The sequence below is a fragment of the Ambystoma mexicanum genome, chromosome 5p, assembly GCF_040938575.1.
Source record: "Ambystoma mexicanum isolate Mex_15411 chromosome 5p, UKY_AmexF1_1, whole genome shotgun sequence".
NCBI lineage: Eukaryota > Metazoa > Chordata > Amphibia > Caudata > Ambystomatidae > Ambystoma > Ambystoma mexicanum.
Genome location: NC_090930.1, coordinates 288,563,794 through 288,583,108, shown reverse-complemented (window position 1 = coordinate 288,583,108; position 19,315 = coordinate 288,563,794).

The window sequence follows — 19,315 nt, the reverse complement described above, 5'->3', positions numbered from 1 at the left end:
TTTATCACTAGCTTCTACCCTACCGTCTTTTTAGAAGTCTTCTTACATTGGCTTATGGCTATTACTAGGGTACAGAACCCCAATAGCTCTAATACTAGTATAGCTAATAGTATTTTGAATGCATTAGCCAACCAGGCAAGTATCAATGTGTATAGATAAGAGAGCCAGTCATCATTAAGGGATTATTATGTCTGCCCCTGATGAACACCTCACACCATTTATTTCCCTCACAGACAAATTTCCCACCAGGCCTATTTAGAGAACTATCTTAGAAAGTGGGGTGAATGCTTGTGACACCTTATAGTCTGCCAACCAAAATACTGAGGAAGTTAAAATGAGAGACTGGTGTCCTCATATCCCAGGATGTCCTTCCTCTGTAACAAAATGGCATGCCTTCCATAACCCTGCTTCTTCTCATGTACTGACTTGCTTAGAGTTCAACCACAAGAAAATGTCTCTGGACTACAATTCCCATAATGCAATGTTCTTATTTTGCTACCACTTTGCCAGCTCCCCCAAACAGCATTCAAGGGTTTTTGGGTATTTCAGGATTTATAGGGGAAGATTGTTGAGGTCAGGGTCATGCCGCCTGCCCCTCAAAGGCATAGGCATTCCTTTTTCACCCAGGGGAGGAGCTCTAGTTTGGGCACTGACAGGTAACCCCAGCTGCCCCTCCTTTGGCCTTTTTAGGGTCTGTCCAGATCATGTTCCTGCCTCGGGGCTTCCTCCAGCGTCCCCAGCTCACTGAAAGGGTGCCTGTGTGCTCCACATTTTATACTGGCTGGGAGCATTAACAGGAATTAGGTGTGAGTAGTTGTCCAGCCTTGTCTGACTCTGCCTGACCTGGTTAACGGGACAAAAATGGAGACTGCCCATAGAAATACATGGTACATTTGTTCGTATGGGTAATCTTCATAGCTCCAGTTTGCCTCTTCTTTGTCCCAGTGGTTTTGGTAAAAAACAGTGGTGAGAAATTATGGGAGCTGTAGTGTTTCCGAGTGGTGGTAGGAAAATTATAAAAGAAATGCTGTTAGGAGAATGGGAACAAGCTTGGTGCTGTAAAACATTGGATGATATATGTGTTCTCCTTTTCCTGGTTCTCCTACTCTTCCCTTTCTTGTAGGTACCTGTTGGAATTAGGGAGCGGGCAACGGTATAGTATTCAAAATGGTGTTTGGTAAAAGAGGGAATGTCAGGTAGGGAGGTCGTAAGGAAAGGGGACACCATGTCTCACCTTGGGACTCCTTCTCCATCTCTGGTCCCTCTCCCTCTCTGGTCCATTCCCCTGGTCTGGACCCAACAGAAATAACCCCTCCCTAGCTACCCCTGTAGAGGATGCCAAGGGGGTTGATAGGGAAAAGCCCTTGGGTTTTTAACACAATACACAGTCTGATGTTACTGCAGGGAGGATAAAGGTTCTAAATAAAATCTCTAGCAAGGAAGACCCAGTCCAGTGGGGTCCCATGCATATGGACTACATTTATTAACTAGTCCAGAATAGGTCACTGGTTTACAGTATCAAGCCCTGTGAATAGGTGCTGCATGATGAGAAGCTAGAGGTGAACTTCATCTCCTAAATAGAGAAATAATCCTAAACAGAGAGAAGTGCCATTTCAGCCCTGTGCTTTGAGAGGAACTCATACCTATATGTTTCCAGGATCTCCTTGGATTCTAGAAAGTCCACAAGTTTAGCAATCACTGCCATTTCTAGGACCTTGGAAAATTGCTTTTGTGAGAAGGGTTACAAAGAGGTTTTCTTAAACACGTCCAATTTACAAAGTTTCACCTTGAAATTGCCATTTCCCACCTTCCAGCATCACTTTTAACACTTCTATACAGGTTTTGCAACTTTTTCCACAGTTTTTGTGAATGTCTGACATCATCACAGACTTTTCGGTCAGTGTCACGTGACTGCACGCGCGAGTGCAATGTGATGAGGTGTTCGCAAACAGTTCGGAACTGCATTTTCTACTGATCTAGGAACTTTCCAGCGGAAAATCCTCCCCTTGCACAGATCCTACACCTATTCTTACTCATTATCCATTAACAATCTAGTACAGAGCACATACTTGGAAGATGATTAGGAAGACCGCCATTTATCTCAAAAATGGCATCAGCTATTGCCATCCCTCCTCCCCAAGAACCACCACCACCAGCTGGAGGGCCTACACAACAAAAAAAGTGCAGTACTTCCAAAGACAATGAAGAGGACCAAGAAGATGAGGTGGAGAAAGCGCTACCTCTAGCACCAAGAGTGTGGCAGTTCTTTACCACTATTGGGAATTACCGCAGGCACTGTGATATATAAAAGGGATACCTGTGGATATGTGTGTGTGCGTCTGTTCAAAATGTTCAGCATACTTCCCAACATGCTACAAACCTGGAATCTGGCATGTGGGTAGGTTCCATGGTGTAGACAATGTAGAAAGTATAAAATATACATTTTGGTAGTTTTTGTGGTCTGCAATACTTGGATATGTGTCTGTGTCTGTTTGAAATGTTCAGCATACTTCCCAACATGCTACAGACCTGAAATTTGGCATGTGCGTAGGTTCCATGGTGTAGACAATGCATCAAGTATAAAATATAGCGTTTTCAGATTTTTTGATTTATTGTATTAGTCTGCAATGTTTACACCTTCCATATGGCTCTTCGTGCTGTAGTTCTGCAGTAGTTCTACGTTCATTGTTCCTAAAGTTCAGCAGTTCATTGTTCCTAAACTTTCCGCAATATCAGCATTCGAGCTGACATTAGCGGCACCCACTTTTGAAGTCATGCGGGTGACACACTATTGTGCTTTTGTAGTAATGCGGGGGACAGGAAACGGTGCATGTTCGCAATGACTTTGTCCGTCACATTGTGGTAAATCTCTCATGATAATTACAGAAACATAATTTCCCACAGAAGTTGATGAATGTATACCATCTCGACAGTGCAAAGCTTACATGCTTCAGCCATACACATACTGGTACGGCACTTCAAGCTTACACGCTTCAGACCTACACATACAGCAATTATGTTGTGGTCTCTGCTGCCTCAGCTGTAGATCGGGACACCAATAATGTTGCTGTGCAATCTCAAAGCTCCAACTCAAAGTAGCTGGAGCGGATTCCTGGGATTCATGATTTTCTAATGGTCAGCTTTATGTGGCTTGCTCCAGGGTTGGAAAAAAAGACAATTTGCTCACGGTAGCTCCTACAGGAAAGACTAGCAATATTGTCTGCAAAGAAGCATTGGTTTAGTTCATTATATACACTTGAAACAAGGACTGAAGTGGACATTACTGTGCAAAGCACAGGTATACCTGCTTGTCTGAGCTACTCCTGGTATCTACTAATGTTATCCACAGGAAGCCCAGCAAAATGGGCATGTGGGCTGTATAGTATAATATGTCTGGTGCAAATCTGAGCTACTCCTCCCATCTCCTAACGTTCTCCAGAGGAAGCCCTGCAAACTGGGCCTATAGAATATAAGGAATAATATGTATGATGTAAATCTAAGTTGCTTATGACAACTGTCAATTTTCCCCAGAGGAAAACTTTGCAAATTGATCCGGTGGTATATACTGTATAATATGTCTTCTGCAAATCTGAGCTACTCCTGGCATCTCCTAATGTTCTCCAGAGGAAGCCCTGCAGACTGGGCCTATAGTATATAAGGTATAATATGCCTAATGTAAATCTGAGCTACTTTTGGTATCTCCTCATTTTCTTCATTGGAAACCATTACAAAATAGGTCTGTGGTATATAAGTAGGACTTCATGGTGTATTGTTGTCATGCTTAGCCATGCTTTGAGGGGTATTCCCTGAATGTTTCCTTTGTTTGAGCTGAATGATCACCATTGAAGTCTTAAGCAGCACCATGTACTCTGGGCTTTCAAGCCTTTGCAGTTGTTCTACTAAACAATGTGCTGATTAATTACCCTAAATGTATTTTTGCCTTCTTTTGTGTTTTTGTACATTTTTATAGCCATTGTCTGTGGGCGATTGCCCTATTCTGAGGGTCTAATGCTAATTCTGCTAAATATTGTTAATGTAAGTTATTCAAAGGCACTATTTGATGTGCGGGGAACTTCATAAATCAAGCAATACATAAATGCATGCTTCATGACCTCTAAATCCCCATATAATTAACATAGGAGACAACTCATAATTATTCATTTCTTTCCTGAACAGACTAGCTGCGTTATTAGCAGGAAATTAAATTGAATTGAACACCATTTACATGTAATTGAATAGAAATGAATATTCATACAGCAGGCAGGCTTTTTTTTTTTTTGCACAAAGGACAGTCTTCGTTTATGGCAAGAGGTTACCCACAGTTGATTTTTGATTTATTGCTTTTTGAAAGAAATGCATTTTTGAGCTTTTGACTTCTGTGATCAAAGAAACACGGACTGCATTTTGAAAGTCCCCCTAAAGCCATTTGTGCCTATATATTTCAGTTGCTATTCGACATGGCTCAAAATGGCCCAGACACCTTCCAGTGGAAGGCTTGATTGGCGAAGTTGAGGGATTTAGGGATTCTCCAGAATATAAAAGAGGGCACCAATGACCCCACGTGCCCCACTTTGTTGGTGCCGCAATGATATCATATCTCGAATGATCGTACCTGCAAATGGTGCATAGGAAATAGGTGTGAAGGATTCTCAGAATTCTTCACAGAATAATGCGGTTGCTTCATTTTGATAGACAAAAACGTGAAACTGAAGAACTTCCCCGAACATATTTCATACTCATTTGCAGTAAACAGAACCAAACACTTTTGGGGTTGCATACCCGCCCCCATGCAACTCCTTCAGCACATCTATGCCTCCTTCCATCCCTCCACGGCTCCCCTACCCCTCCCTCATCCCCACTACACACACAAATAAGTATTTGTATTTTTGTTTATACTTTCTGCAGCACAAGAGCACCTGAAATGGAGAAAATAAGTGTAACATCTGCCATTGCCCTCTTTGGCCCTGCCAGGTCCCAGTAGGGCAATTGGGCATTCTATCAGGACCTTTGGGGGCGGCAGCAACCTACCTTGGAGGACCTTAGGTTGGACCAGTGAGTGCCCTTGAACTTCCATGGATACATTTGCCGAACTGGTCTAAACCTTTTGCCATAACACAACAAAACACCCCACAATACTGGTGATTATGTGAGCCAACACATATTTCCACACAGCAGTATGTGAGATGTATCTGCTACAGACCTTTCGCAACACACTTCTACTACCATCCCACCTGGGCTCCATGTGCTGCTCTTTGTGTCTTCCTTCTTTCATTTTGATCCAACTATGCCTGTGCTTCTGGAAGAGTGTCTTGAGGAGAGCAGCTTAGGGCTACTGGGAGTGATGTGGCATGCCTTCTATGAATTCAAATGTATATACACACCAGTGACTTTGCGCGTGTCCTTTAACCGTTTTAACTGTATTTTTAATGGTGCATTCGTCTATAATAAAGTTGATGATGACAAAACAAGTCTTGCCCTAGCCAACACGTGTTTCGACCCCTCTGGGTTGTCTTCAAGGCTGAACAATGGCAAGCATATGTTATATAGTTAGGGCCCGCATTCATGGAATTTTTAGCACGGTGCAACGTGGCGTTGCACTGCCAACATGCACACTGATTCACAGAGCAGTGTGAAGGGTATTTTTGCAGTGCAAAGTGACTTTGTAAAGTCATTTTGCACTGCAAAAATACACGTTGCACCGCTCTGTGTATCAAGGTATTTGTTAGCAGTGCAAAATCACTTTGCACCAGTACAAAGTCACTTTGCCCTGCACCACAAATTCCATGAATCGGGCCTCTAGTGTCTGTACATAGCTTATAAGTAATTATTCAAACAAATATCTGACAATCTCAAGAGTATATCTGATTCTCAGATGAATACATCTGAATTCGTTAGTTGGGGCATCAAAAGCACTATGTATCTTGTTTGAATAGAATGCAAAGATGTTTGCAAATTAATGGAGTGCTTCCGTCTCTTTGGGTGAAAACACGGGGGATCCCGATTTACGCTATGGGTGTTCTTAAGAAAACATGCGTCTTATTCAAGTCGGAGCACCATTATATAAGAAACCTTTGGGAGAACGCATGCCAGTAATTTGCAAAAATAAAGGGCCCAACTATGACAAGGGACATTGGGCCCAACTCACTTGGAAATGCCTCTTTCATTGAAAAAACCAGGTGCAATTTTTTATGCAAAAATATCATCCTTGCAGGACCCTTCCAGTGATGAAGGCGTCTCCAGAGCACTGCCAGCAGATCCTAACCATTCAGTTAGCACAGTATTTAGCAGCACCATACTTCCTTCGTGGGGCGACTGGCTTGCCTAGCTCCTCCCTCTCGTCTGCAGTTTTCTCATAGCACATTTGTGCACAGTTCACAATTCCATACATTTCCAAAACCTTATTTTGACAAATATTGAAAGAACTCATGGATGTCATTTAGGGTTCAGGGTGTGACGTGCGAGTCACATTGCGCGCATGCGCGAGCCTCGTTCGGGCTACGCGCATGCGCAGTTAAATAAAGTGCGCCCGTGCCGGCAGTTACGGCCGGGACGCGAAACGGCCAACACCGTGTCCCGTGTGTTCCTGTGTGAATGTGCGCAGGAGTGCATGGAGGCAGGCCCGAGGCACGGGCGGCCACACAACATCGTGGCGACGAGGCGGGACACCAGCGGGGCGCAGAGTGAATGCTTTCACAACGCTGCACCGCAGTATGTTACGAACCCGGCGCAAACACAACAGAGGTGTTTTCACGCTTCGTAGACAGCAGTAGCAGCCTGAAAAGGTGCTCGTGCGCTGCTTTTTACCTGAAAAGCCTCTCACAACCGAATTTTTGGCAACCCTGCAGTCTTCACCAAACAGGAGGACTGTACCTCAACTAGCCGCCACCACCCAGGGGCAGCTGGTGCAACATTCAGGCAACTCGGAGGTTCAAGGACCGCGCAGTGTTTCAAGACACGTCCACTAGTCATCCAAGGCAGGTTTGCGGCCTCAAACCCACCACAAGGTGCCTGTGCGACCTGTGAACATGGCAGAGAGCGATGGCGAACAAGAGGCAGCGAGTGTGGTGGTAAGGAGGCAACAAGGGGCGTTACTTCCCATGCAAGAGTTCGACATGACGGGCTCCCCTTCCAAACTAGGCCCGAGGTGGCTGCTGTGGATCAAGAAATTAGACATGTACTTTACTGCGACGGGGGAAACCGATGACAACGCAAAGACAGCCACCCTGTTGTACTCGGTGGGCATGGACGTATTACGCATCTATGAGTCCCTGAATCTACAGGTAACAACCTATGACGCCGTCAAAGCTGCTCTTGAGAACTACTTTATCCTGTTATCCAATGTGGACTACGAGAGATTCCTGTTCTGCGGCGAAAAGCAGCGGGAAGAGGAGTCACTCGACCAGTTTTGCGCTTGCCTGCGTCAAATGGCTACAACTTGTCGATGGGACAATGAGGAATCCATGGTTCGAAATCAGGTCCTCCAAGGCTGTGGCTCAGGCAAGTTACGCCGGCAAGTTTTGAGGGAGCCGGGTGGGACTCTACAACAAATTTTGGACAGCGGCAGGACTTATGAGCTGGCGGAGTCAAGGGCTGCCAAAATGGATGCCGCAGTGCGCTCGGGAAAAGTGGAGGAGGCTTTTGCCATTGGCAAACAGGGGGCGTCGAAGGCTAAGTGGGTCCAAAGGCGCCAGGACACGGGGTCGGTGCAAGGAGCGTCATCTGTGTGCCAATACTGTGGATATGACCTTCCACACTCCGAAGAGTGTCCGGCCAAGTCGAGAACATGCGGCAGATGCAACAGTCCTGGTCATTATGCACAGATGTGTCGTGCTCCTGCCCCGGTGACCGTACAGAGGGGCCCTGCCAGGGCGTTTGGCGGAAGTTCAAGGAGGCAGAGGAGCGTTGCCGTACTAGAGCAGGATATGCAGAGGCTCAACTTGGCAGAGGAAGAGAAAGAGGAGGAAGAGGAGGTGTTCTTCATTTCAAGTTTGGCCATGGGGGCGAGGAAGAAGAGGCAACCGAAGTGTGTTGTGGACATTCAAGGGGTGCCGACACAAGTACTGGTAGACACGGGAGCCTCGGTGTGTGTACTGGCGTCCGACCACTACCAGTCCATACCGGGCCCACCGGCGCTGGACGTTTCAACGGCGAAAATATTCACGTTCGGAGGAGATACACCGCTCCCCATCAAGGGCGTTTTCGTGGCGCCGGTGTCCAGAGGAGGCAAGACCATCAAAGCTCGTTTCTTTGTCACAGACGTGAGCCCTCACTCTCTGCTCAGTTGTGCAGCTTCTGAGGCCCTCGACCTGGTGCATTTCGCATGGGAAGTTTATCAAGTCGACATAGAGCAGTTACTGGGCAATTTCCCAGGCATTTTCGAAGGCGTGGGGAAACTAAAGGCTCCTCCGGTACGTCTGCACATAGATGACACCATCAGGCCTACGGCACTCAAGCATCGTAGAATCCCGTTCCACCTCAGGGAAAAGGTTGAAGAGGAGCTTGGGTCGCTGGTGCAGATGGACATCATTGAGAGGGTGGAAGGCCCTACGCCCTGGGTCACACCCATTGTGGTAGACCCCAAGTCGAAGCAGCCGGGAGCGGTGTGTATATGTGTAGATATGCGTCTCCCCAACGCCGCCATCAAGAGGGAGAGACACATCACACCCACTCTGGATGACATTATAGGCGAACTGCAAGGCGCAAGAGTTTTCTCAAATTTAGATTTGCGAGCGGGCTACCATCAGCTTGAACTCCACCCAGACTCCAGATTCATTACGACGTTCATGATGCATGAAGGCCTGTACCAGTTTAAGCGCCTGAGCTTCGGCATTTCCTCAGCTGCCGAAGTCTTCCAGAACACCATCAGGGGGGTGCTGGCGGGCCTAAAAGGTGTTTTGAACATGAGTGATGACATTCTAGTGTTCGCAGAATCTGAATCGGAACACATGAAGAGGCTAGAGTGCACACTAAAGAGGTTGGATGATTTGGGACTCACCTTACATCGCGAAAAGTGCGAATTTTTCAAGGGCAGGATCGGGTTCTTCGGATTCATCTTCCATGCCAGCGGTGTGTCTCCGGATCCGGCAAAGATTAAAGACATTCGTGAGGCCGACGCGCCCCAATCCCCTACCGAGGTGAGGAGTTTCTTGGGGATGGTCAACTACTGTGGGCGTTTTATCAGAGGGTTGGCCTCCCTGTCGGAACCTCTCAGGGCGTTGACCAGGAACGATGCCGTGTGGACATGGGAGAGGGAGGAGCAAGAGGCCTTTCAGCGCCTCAAGATTGCCCTGTCGGATGATGACACCATGGCGTATTTCAACCCATCAGTTGAATCAGAAATTGTTGTAGATGCAAGTCCCGCGGGAGTTGGTGCAGTGCTACTACAGCCAGACAAAAGAGGGGAAATGAGACCCATCACGTATGCGAGCAAGGCACTCTCTGACACTGAAAGACGCTACTCACAAATTGAAAGAGAGGCTCTAGCTATTCTGTGGGGCTGTCGCCACTTTCGGCTATACATTCTGGGCAAGCCTGTGGTGGTTGTGACTGACCATAAGCCGTTACTGCCCATCCTGGCGGGAGTATTGTCCAAGCCGCCTCCCAGAATCGAGCGGTGGATGCTGGCCCTGATGGAGTATGGGGTGAGGCTCGTGTACAGGCCAGGCACCAACAACCCGGCGGACTATCTGTCGTGCCACCCCAACAAGGGGAGTGGGGACCTGAACGAGGAAGTGTCAGAATGCCAAGGACTACTCTGCCACGTCGTGGAAGGGGTATTGCCAGTGGCGCTATCGAGACTCACCATCGCAACTGAGTCATCCAAGGATGAGGTGTTCCACATCATCAAGGCGGCGGTGAGGAGTGGTGACTGGAAAGCTGTGCTAAGGGAAACTCCAGGCGGCAGCTAGAAGCCAAGAAGGACCTTCAGGTGCTCTGGAAGGTGAGGGATGAGTTGTCCATTTCGGATGATGGGCTGCTACTGAGAGGGAGACAAATTGTGATTCGCAAGCCTTAAGGAATTGCGTCCTGGAGTTATCACACATCGGGCACCAAGGGGTCGTCAAGACCAAGGCGAGCCTCTGTCCGAAGGTGTGGTTCCCCGACCTTGAGGGGATGGTAGAGCACTTTGTGGGAAGGTGTCTGCCGTGTCAAGCTGCGGCTCCCGGGGACAAGGCTCCACCGATTAGGTTGATGGAACGGAGCGAGAAGCCCTGGGGAACTGTTCACGTGGATTTCGGATCGACTGGTCGGGGCATGTACTTTTTAGTGGCCATGGACCAATGGTCTCGATACCCAGAGGTGGAAGTGTTGGAACACACCGCGACTGAATATACCACTAGGGCCCTGGACAAAATGTTCGCGACCCATGGGTTCCCGGAAATATTATGCTCGGACAATGGGCCCCCGTTCACAGGCAGTATTTTCGCCCAGTACCTCAAAGACAGAGGCATTCACCACCGGAGAGTATCCCCTCTGTGGCCTCGCGCCAATGGGGAGGCCGAAAGGTTAATGCACACTTTGAACAAAGTGCTAAGAATTTCTGCTCATGGAGGGGAGGACCTTCCCAAGAAGCTAGTGGAATTCTTAAGAGAGTACAGAACCACCCCACACCAGTCCACGCGGGTAGCCTCCGCTGAAGCGCTGTTCGGACGCTGCCCCAGAGGCATGATACCGGAGATCGAGGGCCACGGGCCAGGCGTCATCGACAACGAGAAGGTCAGAGAGGATCGCATGGCACGAAACCAGCGAGAAAGTGAAAGAAGGGGTCTACAAGACAAAGAGGTACGTGTGGGGGATGCAGTGCTGGTCCGTAACCGCCATCCCGAGGGCAGGTTGTCATTGCCCTACGAACCCCACCCGTGGAGAGTCACCCATGTAAAAGGGACCATGGTGACGGCAGCCTGTGCCAGTGGCACAGTCACTCGCAACAGGTCTTTCTTTAAGCGAGTCGACACTTCAGCGGATACGAGTGAGCCGAGCGAGAGCAGGGTTTCCGAGGAAACCCCGGAGGGTCGAATGGAGGACATCCAGAGGGAGCCTGGCCCAGCTGAGGATGGCCTCCGTGGAGCTGCGCCAGAGATGTCCAGGTACCCAATGAGGAGGGCTCGCCAACCGCCCTCATACCTCAAGGACTATGTCCTGGACTCGGGAGACTGAGCCGTTTCTCTGGGAGTAAGAAAATGTTGGGGGGTGTTCCAAGTTTGAACTGTTATTTCAACATATGTTGGGTTTGTGTTTTCATTAAAGAAAAAAAGGGATGTGACGAGCGAGTCACGTTGCGCGCATGCGCGAGCCTCGTTCGGGCTACGCGCATGTGCAGTTAAATAAAGTGCGCCCGTGCCGGCAGTTACGGCCGGGACGTGAAACAGCCAACACTGTGTCCCGTGTGTTCCTGTGTGAATGTGCGCAGGAGTGCATGCAGGCAGGCCCGAGGCACGGGCGGCCACACACCACAGGGTACCCCTGGTTCTGCAATTGTAATTTCCGGTTCAGAGATTGCAGCGGTTGCAGTGTGAACAGAAAGACAATGGTTGCTTAATGTGATGTTATTATTATTTATTTTTTATTATTATGTCACGTGTATTGTGGGCGACTAAGGTCACGTGCTGGGGGTCGGGGCGGGGCCAGAAATAAAGGAATCACCGGAACTGTGCGGTTTGTGCCAGTACGGGTTTACGCACTGCACTGGCTGGTTGTGTGATTTATTTGGGCTGCCCTAACGTTGTAGGTCCAGACGGGCTGGCGTGCTCCTACCGAGTTTCCTACACTGCCGGAGGCCGTGACCTCCAACAGAACACTGGTGATGAGGATGGCGAACACCCCACGTGTGCCCGCCTGAACCAGTGGCAGACGATCCGCAGCTGCGCTCGCATGACCGCGACCCACAACCGTGGAGGGGCCGGCAGAATGTGAGGACGACAACGTAACAGTACTCGAACGCTGCGGTAAGCATGGAGGTCCTGAACAGCAACATATTAAGCTGATTGCAACAGAAGCCCCTCACCGTGTACGTTACACAACTGCACAAGCATCATTCGCTGCCACTCGCAGAGGCCCACCACGCTCTGATATCACATGCAGCATATGAGAAAAGCTTGCAGGAGCTCTCTCTATGTTCTAACGCCCATAGGTGGTACATTTTGGACGTTTCACAGGTAGGAGGGCACAGGCAAGGCCCTGACACCAAGCATCATCCATCCTACATGGTTGCAAGGACCCAACAACAGGCAAGGACATTTTCATCAACAGGCAAGAACATTTTCATCACCTGTCACCATAAAATGAACTGAATTCAGAGGTGAAGGCTCACATCTGAGAAAAAAATGAAAACCACACAAACCCCATTATAAGCACGCACGTGCATGACACCCGCACGTCTTGTGGAGAGCATGAGCGCACATGTTTTCCAGGCAGAACATTTTTAGCCAGAGAGCGCACCCCGTCACCAGACCCACAGCATGTCCAGCACCAATGCAAGCCCATCAAGGGCTAATGTAAGCTCCTCGGACAGGAGAAGTACCAACCCAGATCGCCCAGACCCTGCACTAACGACCCTCATGGCGTAATTCGACCAGCTTGCCACGGGTGCCGCCATTCGCTGCAACATCTGGTTACAACAATTCGAGTTGCATCTTGAAGCCGGGGAAATGGTCACAGACAGAAGAAAGTGCATTTGTCTCCTGCTCAGCATCGGAGCGGCCACATTATGCCTTTTCAACACGCTCCTCAACAATGGCGATGCTGATGATTACGACACAACCAAAGCAGTACTGACAAATAAATTTACACCCGACCTCAACCCAGACTACGAGAGATTCCACTTTTGTATGGCTAGACAATATGAAAGTGAGACAGTAGACAGATTCAATGCACGTCTACAGGAAATGGCAGTAGGGTGTGAATTTCCAAATGAAGAATTCACAATCTGGCTTCAGATCATAATAATAATAATAATAATAATTTTGTATTTATACAGCGCTATGAACCCTCAGGTATCTGAGCACTGCTTATTATTACCCATGGTGTGTGGTGCTCATTTATCGATCTCGGAAGGATGAAAGGCTGAGTTTGGCCCTGCTGGGATTCGAACCAGCATTAGCAGGCTCTGCACGGATGTCAAAGCGAGTGCTCTACTCGCTGTGCCACTTGACCGGCATCATAAACGGAGTATCATCAGAGAAGCTGAGGCAAACCATCCTGTTAGAAAAGAACAAAGCGCTCTCCTGCATCTTTGAAATGGGACGTCTTCGCCAATGCACAGATGACCAAGTGGCCGCGATCCAACGTCTACCACTCGACAGCCCCAGAAAAGCAAGGAAGTAGCAGCCATCAAGAGACAACAGAACACCCAAGATCAAGGGGAAAAGGCTCTAACACCCCCCGACCCCACCAGCCTCAAGGGCGAGACAGCTCCTGTAAATGGTGTAGAGGCCCATGGCACCAAAGGGAACCATGCCCCGCATGGGGTTCGACATGCCAAAAGTGCAACCGCCTTAACCACTATGCAGCAGTCTGTGTACATCCACCAGGTGGAAGCAATCTGGAGCAGATGTCACAACAACCACAGGAGCACCAGAGAAAATTTGCCCCACGAGAAACCCCTCGTTAGCCAAGAGGGAAAGGAAGAGCAAGAACCGTGGACTGCGCACAAAGATCACCAGACAGCAGCGAAAGCGGAGAAAGCGATGAGAGTGTCTAAAGACGAAAGAAGGCAGGCAAGAAGATACACCATGTGCATCTAATTTCCATGGTACAGCCACGAAGATCCAGACTCAGGAAGAAAACTAAACACCGGAAGAGGCCCTCCTGCACAGTCATCTCGGATGGAAAGCCGATGAAAGTGGTCATCGACACAGGGGCAACCGTCAATGTGATGCCAACGATTGCCTTCAACAAACTAAACCCAAGACCGACACTCCAAGACAGGAGGGTGCAACTTTTTGCCTATAAGCGCCCGCTGCCGGTACAAGGATCTTTCCGGTCTGACCTCTCCCACAACAACACAGCCTGCCGAACAAGAATTTTTGTAGTAGACGCTATCTAACTGTGAGACTCACCTAAGCTGCAGAATGGCTGAAAAACTATGGTTGATCCATTTTGTGCTCAGCATCCAACCAACAGAGATCGACGACCTTCTCAAAAAGCATCACCACGTGTTCCAGAGCATTGGCTGCCTGTGAGGCAGGTCTATCAAGCTGCACATCGACCACACCATTGAGCCAAAAGCCATGTGCCATCACTGGGTGCCCTTCCACATGAGGGAGGCCGTCAAAAGAACTGCATAAACTAGAAAAGGCAGGCATCTTAGAGAAGACGTCAGGACCGATTCCGTGGGTGACCGCCATGGTGGTGGCGCAAAATCCCAAACAATCAAATGGCGTGAGGATCTGCATAGATATGAGGCTCCCGAACGCAGCGATCACACCAACCATTGATGAACTGATCGTCGACATGACAGGTGCCAAGTTATTCAGCAAGCAAGACCTCAGGTCGGGGTACCACCAACTCCAGCTAGCAAAGGAATTGTGATATATCATCACATTTTCTTCCCACCTCAGTGTGAGGAGATACAAGTGCCTAAACTTTGGAATATCATCGGCCGCCGAGGTATTCCAACATGAAATCCGGAAGGTCATGAACTGTCTAGAGGAGACGACAAACATTAGTGATGACATCTTTGTATATGAAACCAGCCGCATGGAACATCACGAACGCCTGGCAGTAGTTTTACAGTGGCTCGAAGACGCGGGACTTACATTGAATGTGGAGAAATGTGAATTCGGCAAGGAAGAACTCTGCTTCTTCAGCTACATCTTCAATTCCAAAGGGTGTCACCTGATCCAGCGAAGGTGAATGACATCAAAAACACCAAAGCCCCACTATCAGCCACCGAAGTTAGAAGCCGTATGGGCATTGCAACGTATTGTGCTAGGTTTATCCCGGACCTTGCTAGCCTAGCTAGCCACCTCCGCAAACTCACAAAGAAAGACCAGAAGTGGGAATGGTCAACTCAGCACCAGCAGGCATTCCAGCAAACCAAGGACTCACTGTCCACCTCCACAACGATGGCGTTCTTTGACATCGAAAAGGCCACTGAGCTCCTTGTAGATGCAAGCCCGGTGGCCCTAAGGGGCGTATTAACCCAAATTGACAGAGACGACAACATACACCCCTACACTTTTGCCAGACAAGCATTGACCAAGAATTAACAGATCTATGTGCACATTGAAAAGGAGGCGCTGGCAATCCTCTGGGGGTGCCAACACTTTAAGGTGTACCTACTGGGTAAGACAGTGAAGGAGTTCTCAGACCACAAACCTTTCATCCCCATCTTCAAGGGCTCAGCACCACATCCATCGGCGATAATCCGGCGTGAATGTTACAACTACAACCCTACAACATCGAAGTTGCGTATCGGGCAGGGCAGACAACCCCACTGACTATCCATCCCAGCACCCATGGCCTTCTACAGAACAGGAGAAACAGCAGGCGGCAGAGACAGATGAACACGTGTATCACGTCATCGAATATGCCCGGCCTCAGGCATTCATACTACAAGAAATTGTAGACAAAACCAAGGCAGATACCATATTGACTCAAACCACACGGCGGCCCAACGCACAAAATCGGCGCAGGAGAAACTGCAAGCCATATTTGGGTTCCGCCACAAGGTCACTGTAGCACCCAAAGGGGTGGTGTTGAAAGGACACTGCATCATATTACCAACAGCGCTGGAAGAGAGAGCACTCAAGCTAGCCCATAGTGGACACCAAGGGATTGTGAAGACCACCTCATACCTGAAGTCCCGAATGTGGATGCCCTAAATGCAACAGTGGGTGATGGACCTCATTGAATCCTGTGCAGCCTGCCAATCTGCTAGAAAAGCTGCAATCCCGGAACCGATCATCAGTGCCCCACGAAGAAACACAAGGTGGGAGTCTGTCAGCATAGACTACTGCACCATCGCAGGGGAGGCGTACCTGCTGGTCCTAGTAGAGGAATTCAGTTGCTACCCAGAGGTCGAACATCTGACGCCCACCAACGCCGAAACAATGATCCTGGTGATTGAGAAAATATTTTCAACACACTGGATCCCAACCAAGATTAAGGGCGACACGGCCCGCCATTTACTAGTCAAGAACTAAGGCAGTTCATATTGCTAGAGGTGCAATAACCACTTGGCAATCCGGGCAGGGGGGTGAGATGATGTGCCTGTGAAGATGGGGAGCAGCGGTTTGTGATCTGTGTATGTTTTAAATTTGCGACTGTACAGATATAGGTGGAAGTGGCAGCATCCCCATAGTACGGCTATCGCCTCTTTTTCGATATGGGAATATCGCTGCTCCGTCAGTGTTAATGCTCTGGAGGCATAGGCAATCGGCATTTTCTCTCCCGTGTTCGTCACCTGTACGAGAATGGCCCGTAGGCTGGCGTCCATGTACAGTTCAGTGGGGAGTGCTGGGTCGTAAAAGGCTATAGTGGTATCGGCTCACAGTGACGTTTTGATGTGTTCAAACGCCTCTTGGCATGCAGATCCCCACTCCCACTTTGTGTTTGCCTTTGTGAGTTCTCGTAGAGGTTCAGAGATCGTTGCCAGATTCGGGATAAACCTCCCACAGTAGGTGGCCATACCCAAGAAACTGCACACCTCTGTTGGTGTGGTGGGGGGTGTGGAAGCTTGGATGTCAGCCACTTCCTAGGGGTCTGCTGAGATGCCTGGGCCATTGAAAGCGTACCCAAAAAATGATATTTCATCCTTCTTGAATTCACATTTTTCTTTGTTTATTGTCAGGCTTGCGCTTTCCAACCTGTTGAGTAGCATGTACAGCCTTCTCATGTGTTCCTCTTTGTTGCCGGTATGGATCAGAATGTCGTCACTGACATTTAAGACTCCCGGTATGTCTCGGATCACCTCCTGTATTGTTTGCTGGAAGACCTCGGTGACTGAGGAGATTCCAAAACTCAGGCGCTTGTTCCTGCGTAGGCCAATGTGAGTTGAAAATGTTTTTATGTACCGGGAGTCCCGGTGCAGCTTCAACTGGTGATAACCGGCGTTCAGGTCGACCTTGGAGAATATCTTGGACCCGGTGAGGTCTGCCACTATCTCATCCATGGTCGGGGTGATATGGCGCTCCCGCTTGCTTGCTTCGTTGGGTAGGCGCATGTCTATGCATATTCTGACCTTCCCAGGTTGTTTTGGCTTTTTAGTGATGACCATAGGAGAGTCCCATGGCATGGGCCCCGTCACTTCCTCGATGATGCCTGCTTTCTCCAGTGCCCTTAGTTCTTTTTCCACTTGGTTGCGGATGTGGAACAGCGACCTTCTGTGTCGCACAGCTCTTGGTTGGACTGACTCATCGATGTGTAATTTGATCGATTTGCCTTTCAGGCATCCTATACCCTTGAGTAGGTTTGGGTATTTCTTCAACACATTCTCGACTTCTTGCTCATCGTTCAATTCACAGATGAAGCTTACCAGCCCTAAGTCCTCTGCTGCATCTCCACTTAGGAGGCAATGCCCGCATTTACCAGTGACTTTTCACCGTGGCTGATGATGGTTCGGAATCTGCCTACAATGTGCAATGGGGTCTTGCACCCGTATGCAAATAATAGCGTGTATGTTGCTTTCATGTCCGGTGGGGGCGCTAGTGTCTTGAACGTGGTTAGTGGCATCACGTTTACAGAAGCCCCGGTGTCTATGGTCATCAGTATGTTTTGGCCCTGGATCGCTACCTGGCATTTACGTCTTCTTAGTTTCCTCTTTGGCGTGGTGTTTCCGTGGTTGAGAGCAGACACCAGGTAAACCTTCCTTCCTTTCTTCCATTGCTCTTTCGCGGAATCCTGTTGGAGCTGTGCTGCGTCATCTCCTTCCTCCTCTGTGGAAGAGTTTGTGGTTTCGATCTGCCGGGCGTTGGCCTGTTTTTTTTTCTTTCCCCCACTCCTGTCCTGGGATGCTTGTGGTGTCTGTTGTTGCACGCCTGACGACCTGCATACCTTGGCATAATGGTCTTTCCTGCCGCATGCACCGCATGTTGTCCCCTGCGCCGGGCACTTGTGTCTTCCGTGGCGAGGCCCTCCACACCACCCACATTCCGTGGGTCCCAGGGTTTGGGGCTGCCATCTAGGGTGCGTATAGTTTCCACCGGTTTCATCGCTCGTGGGTTGGCAATTCGTTATCTGGGCCACGGTGGCCGATGTGAGGGCTGGCTGTAGTTTCTGAAGGGTCGTGCCCATATGTGTCGCCCTGGCGTGAGCTAGTTCCCTCTGGCGGCCTAGTTCAAGGATTCGGGTCAGAGAAATGCCCTTCTCGTTCAGTACCATCCTTCTCAGTTTTTCTGACTGGATTCCGTTTATGAGCTGCCGACGGATTTCCTCCTCAATGTCTGTGAATTCACACAATATTGCCAACATTCGGAGTCTGGTGTGGTATGCATCTAGCATCTCCTCAAGCTGGATTGTCGTGCAGAATATGAATGTCTCGTAATCTGGGTTGAGTTGGGGGAGAAAGTGGGCCGTTAGGGCATCCTTCATATGCTGGTAGGCATCAAGGCTTTCATCGATTGTCAGTGAATTAAAGATGCGCAATACTTCATCCCCCACATTTAACAACAGGTGCGACTTCATCTTCCTTGCAGTGGTAACCTCTTTACACTCCATCGCCATCTCAAACTTTTGTAACCACAATTGCCATCTTGGGCCAACCGATGATGGGTCCGTGTATGGGTCAAAAGGATGGAGTGACACAGATGAGCCACCTTGTGGGTGGGCTTGTGGCGTGGGCATTGACAGGTTTGTGGCCTGCCGGGATGGTGTGCCAGGCCTGGGGGTGGATGTGCCTGTTGCCATGTTTGAGAGTTACTTGGCCACGTGGGGGGGGGTCGATGTCTCACCTGGCGTGCCCCTGTGGGAGTCCTCGGCCTTCTCTGCGTGTTTCCACATGCTGGGCATTATCGAGTGCTTTCTCCCCTTCCAGGTTCCTCCTGCACGGTGTAGATGACCCCTGGCTCCGTGTGGTGAGAGGCGTGGTCAATCCGACGTTGTAGGCAGGTTAGGAGAGTTGTAGGAGGAATGATGTTGCGAGCAAAAACATGGGTGGGTGGGGGTTTGTGTACCCCCCAACCATGTTTCCAAAAATGTTGCTGATGATTGAGGCTTTGATCAGCTGATTGGCGGCGGCACGCGTGCCGTTACGTTCGCATTCTTCATCGCCAGTGTTGTGTCTCTGGGCCGGCCGAGTCGTCGGCGGGGATCAGAGAGAGGAAGGCCCGCGTGGGTGGGCCTCGCTGCACAGCTCCTGCGGGAGCAAGAAACACAC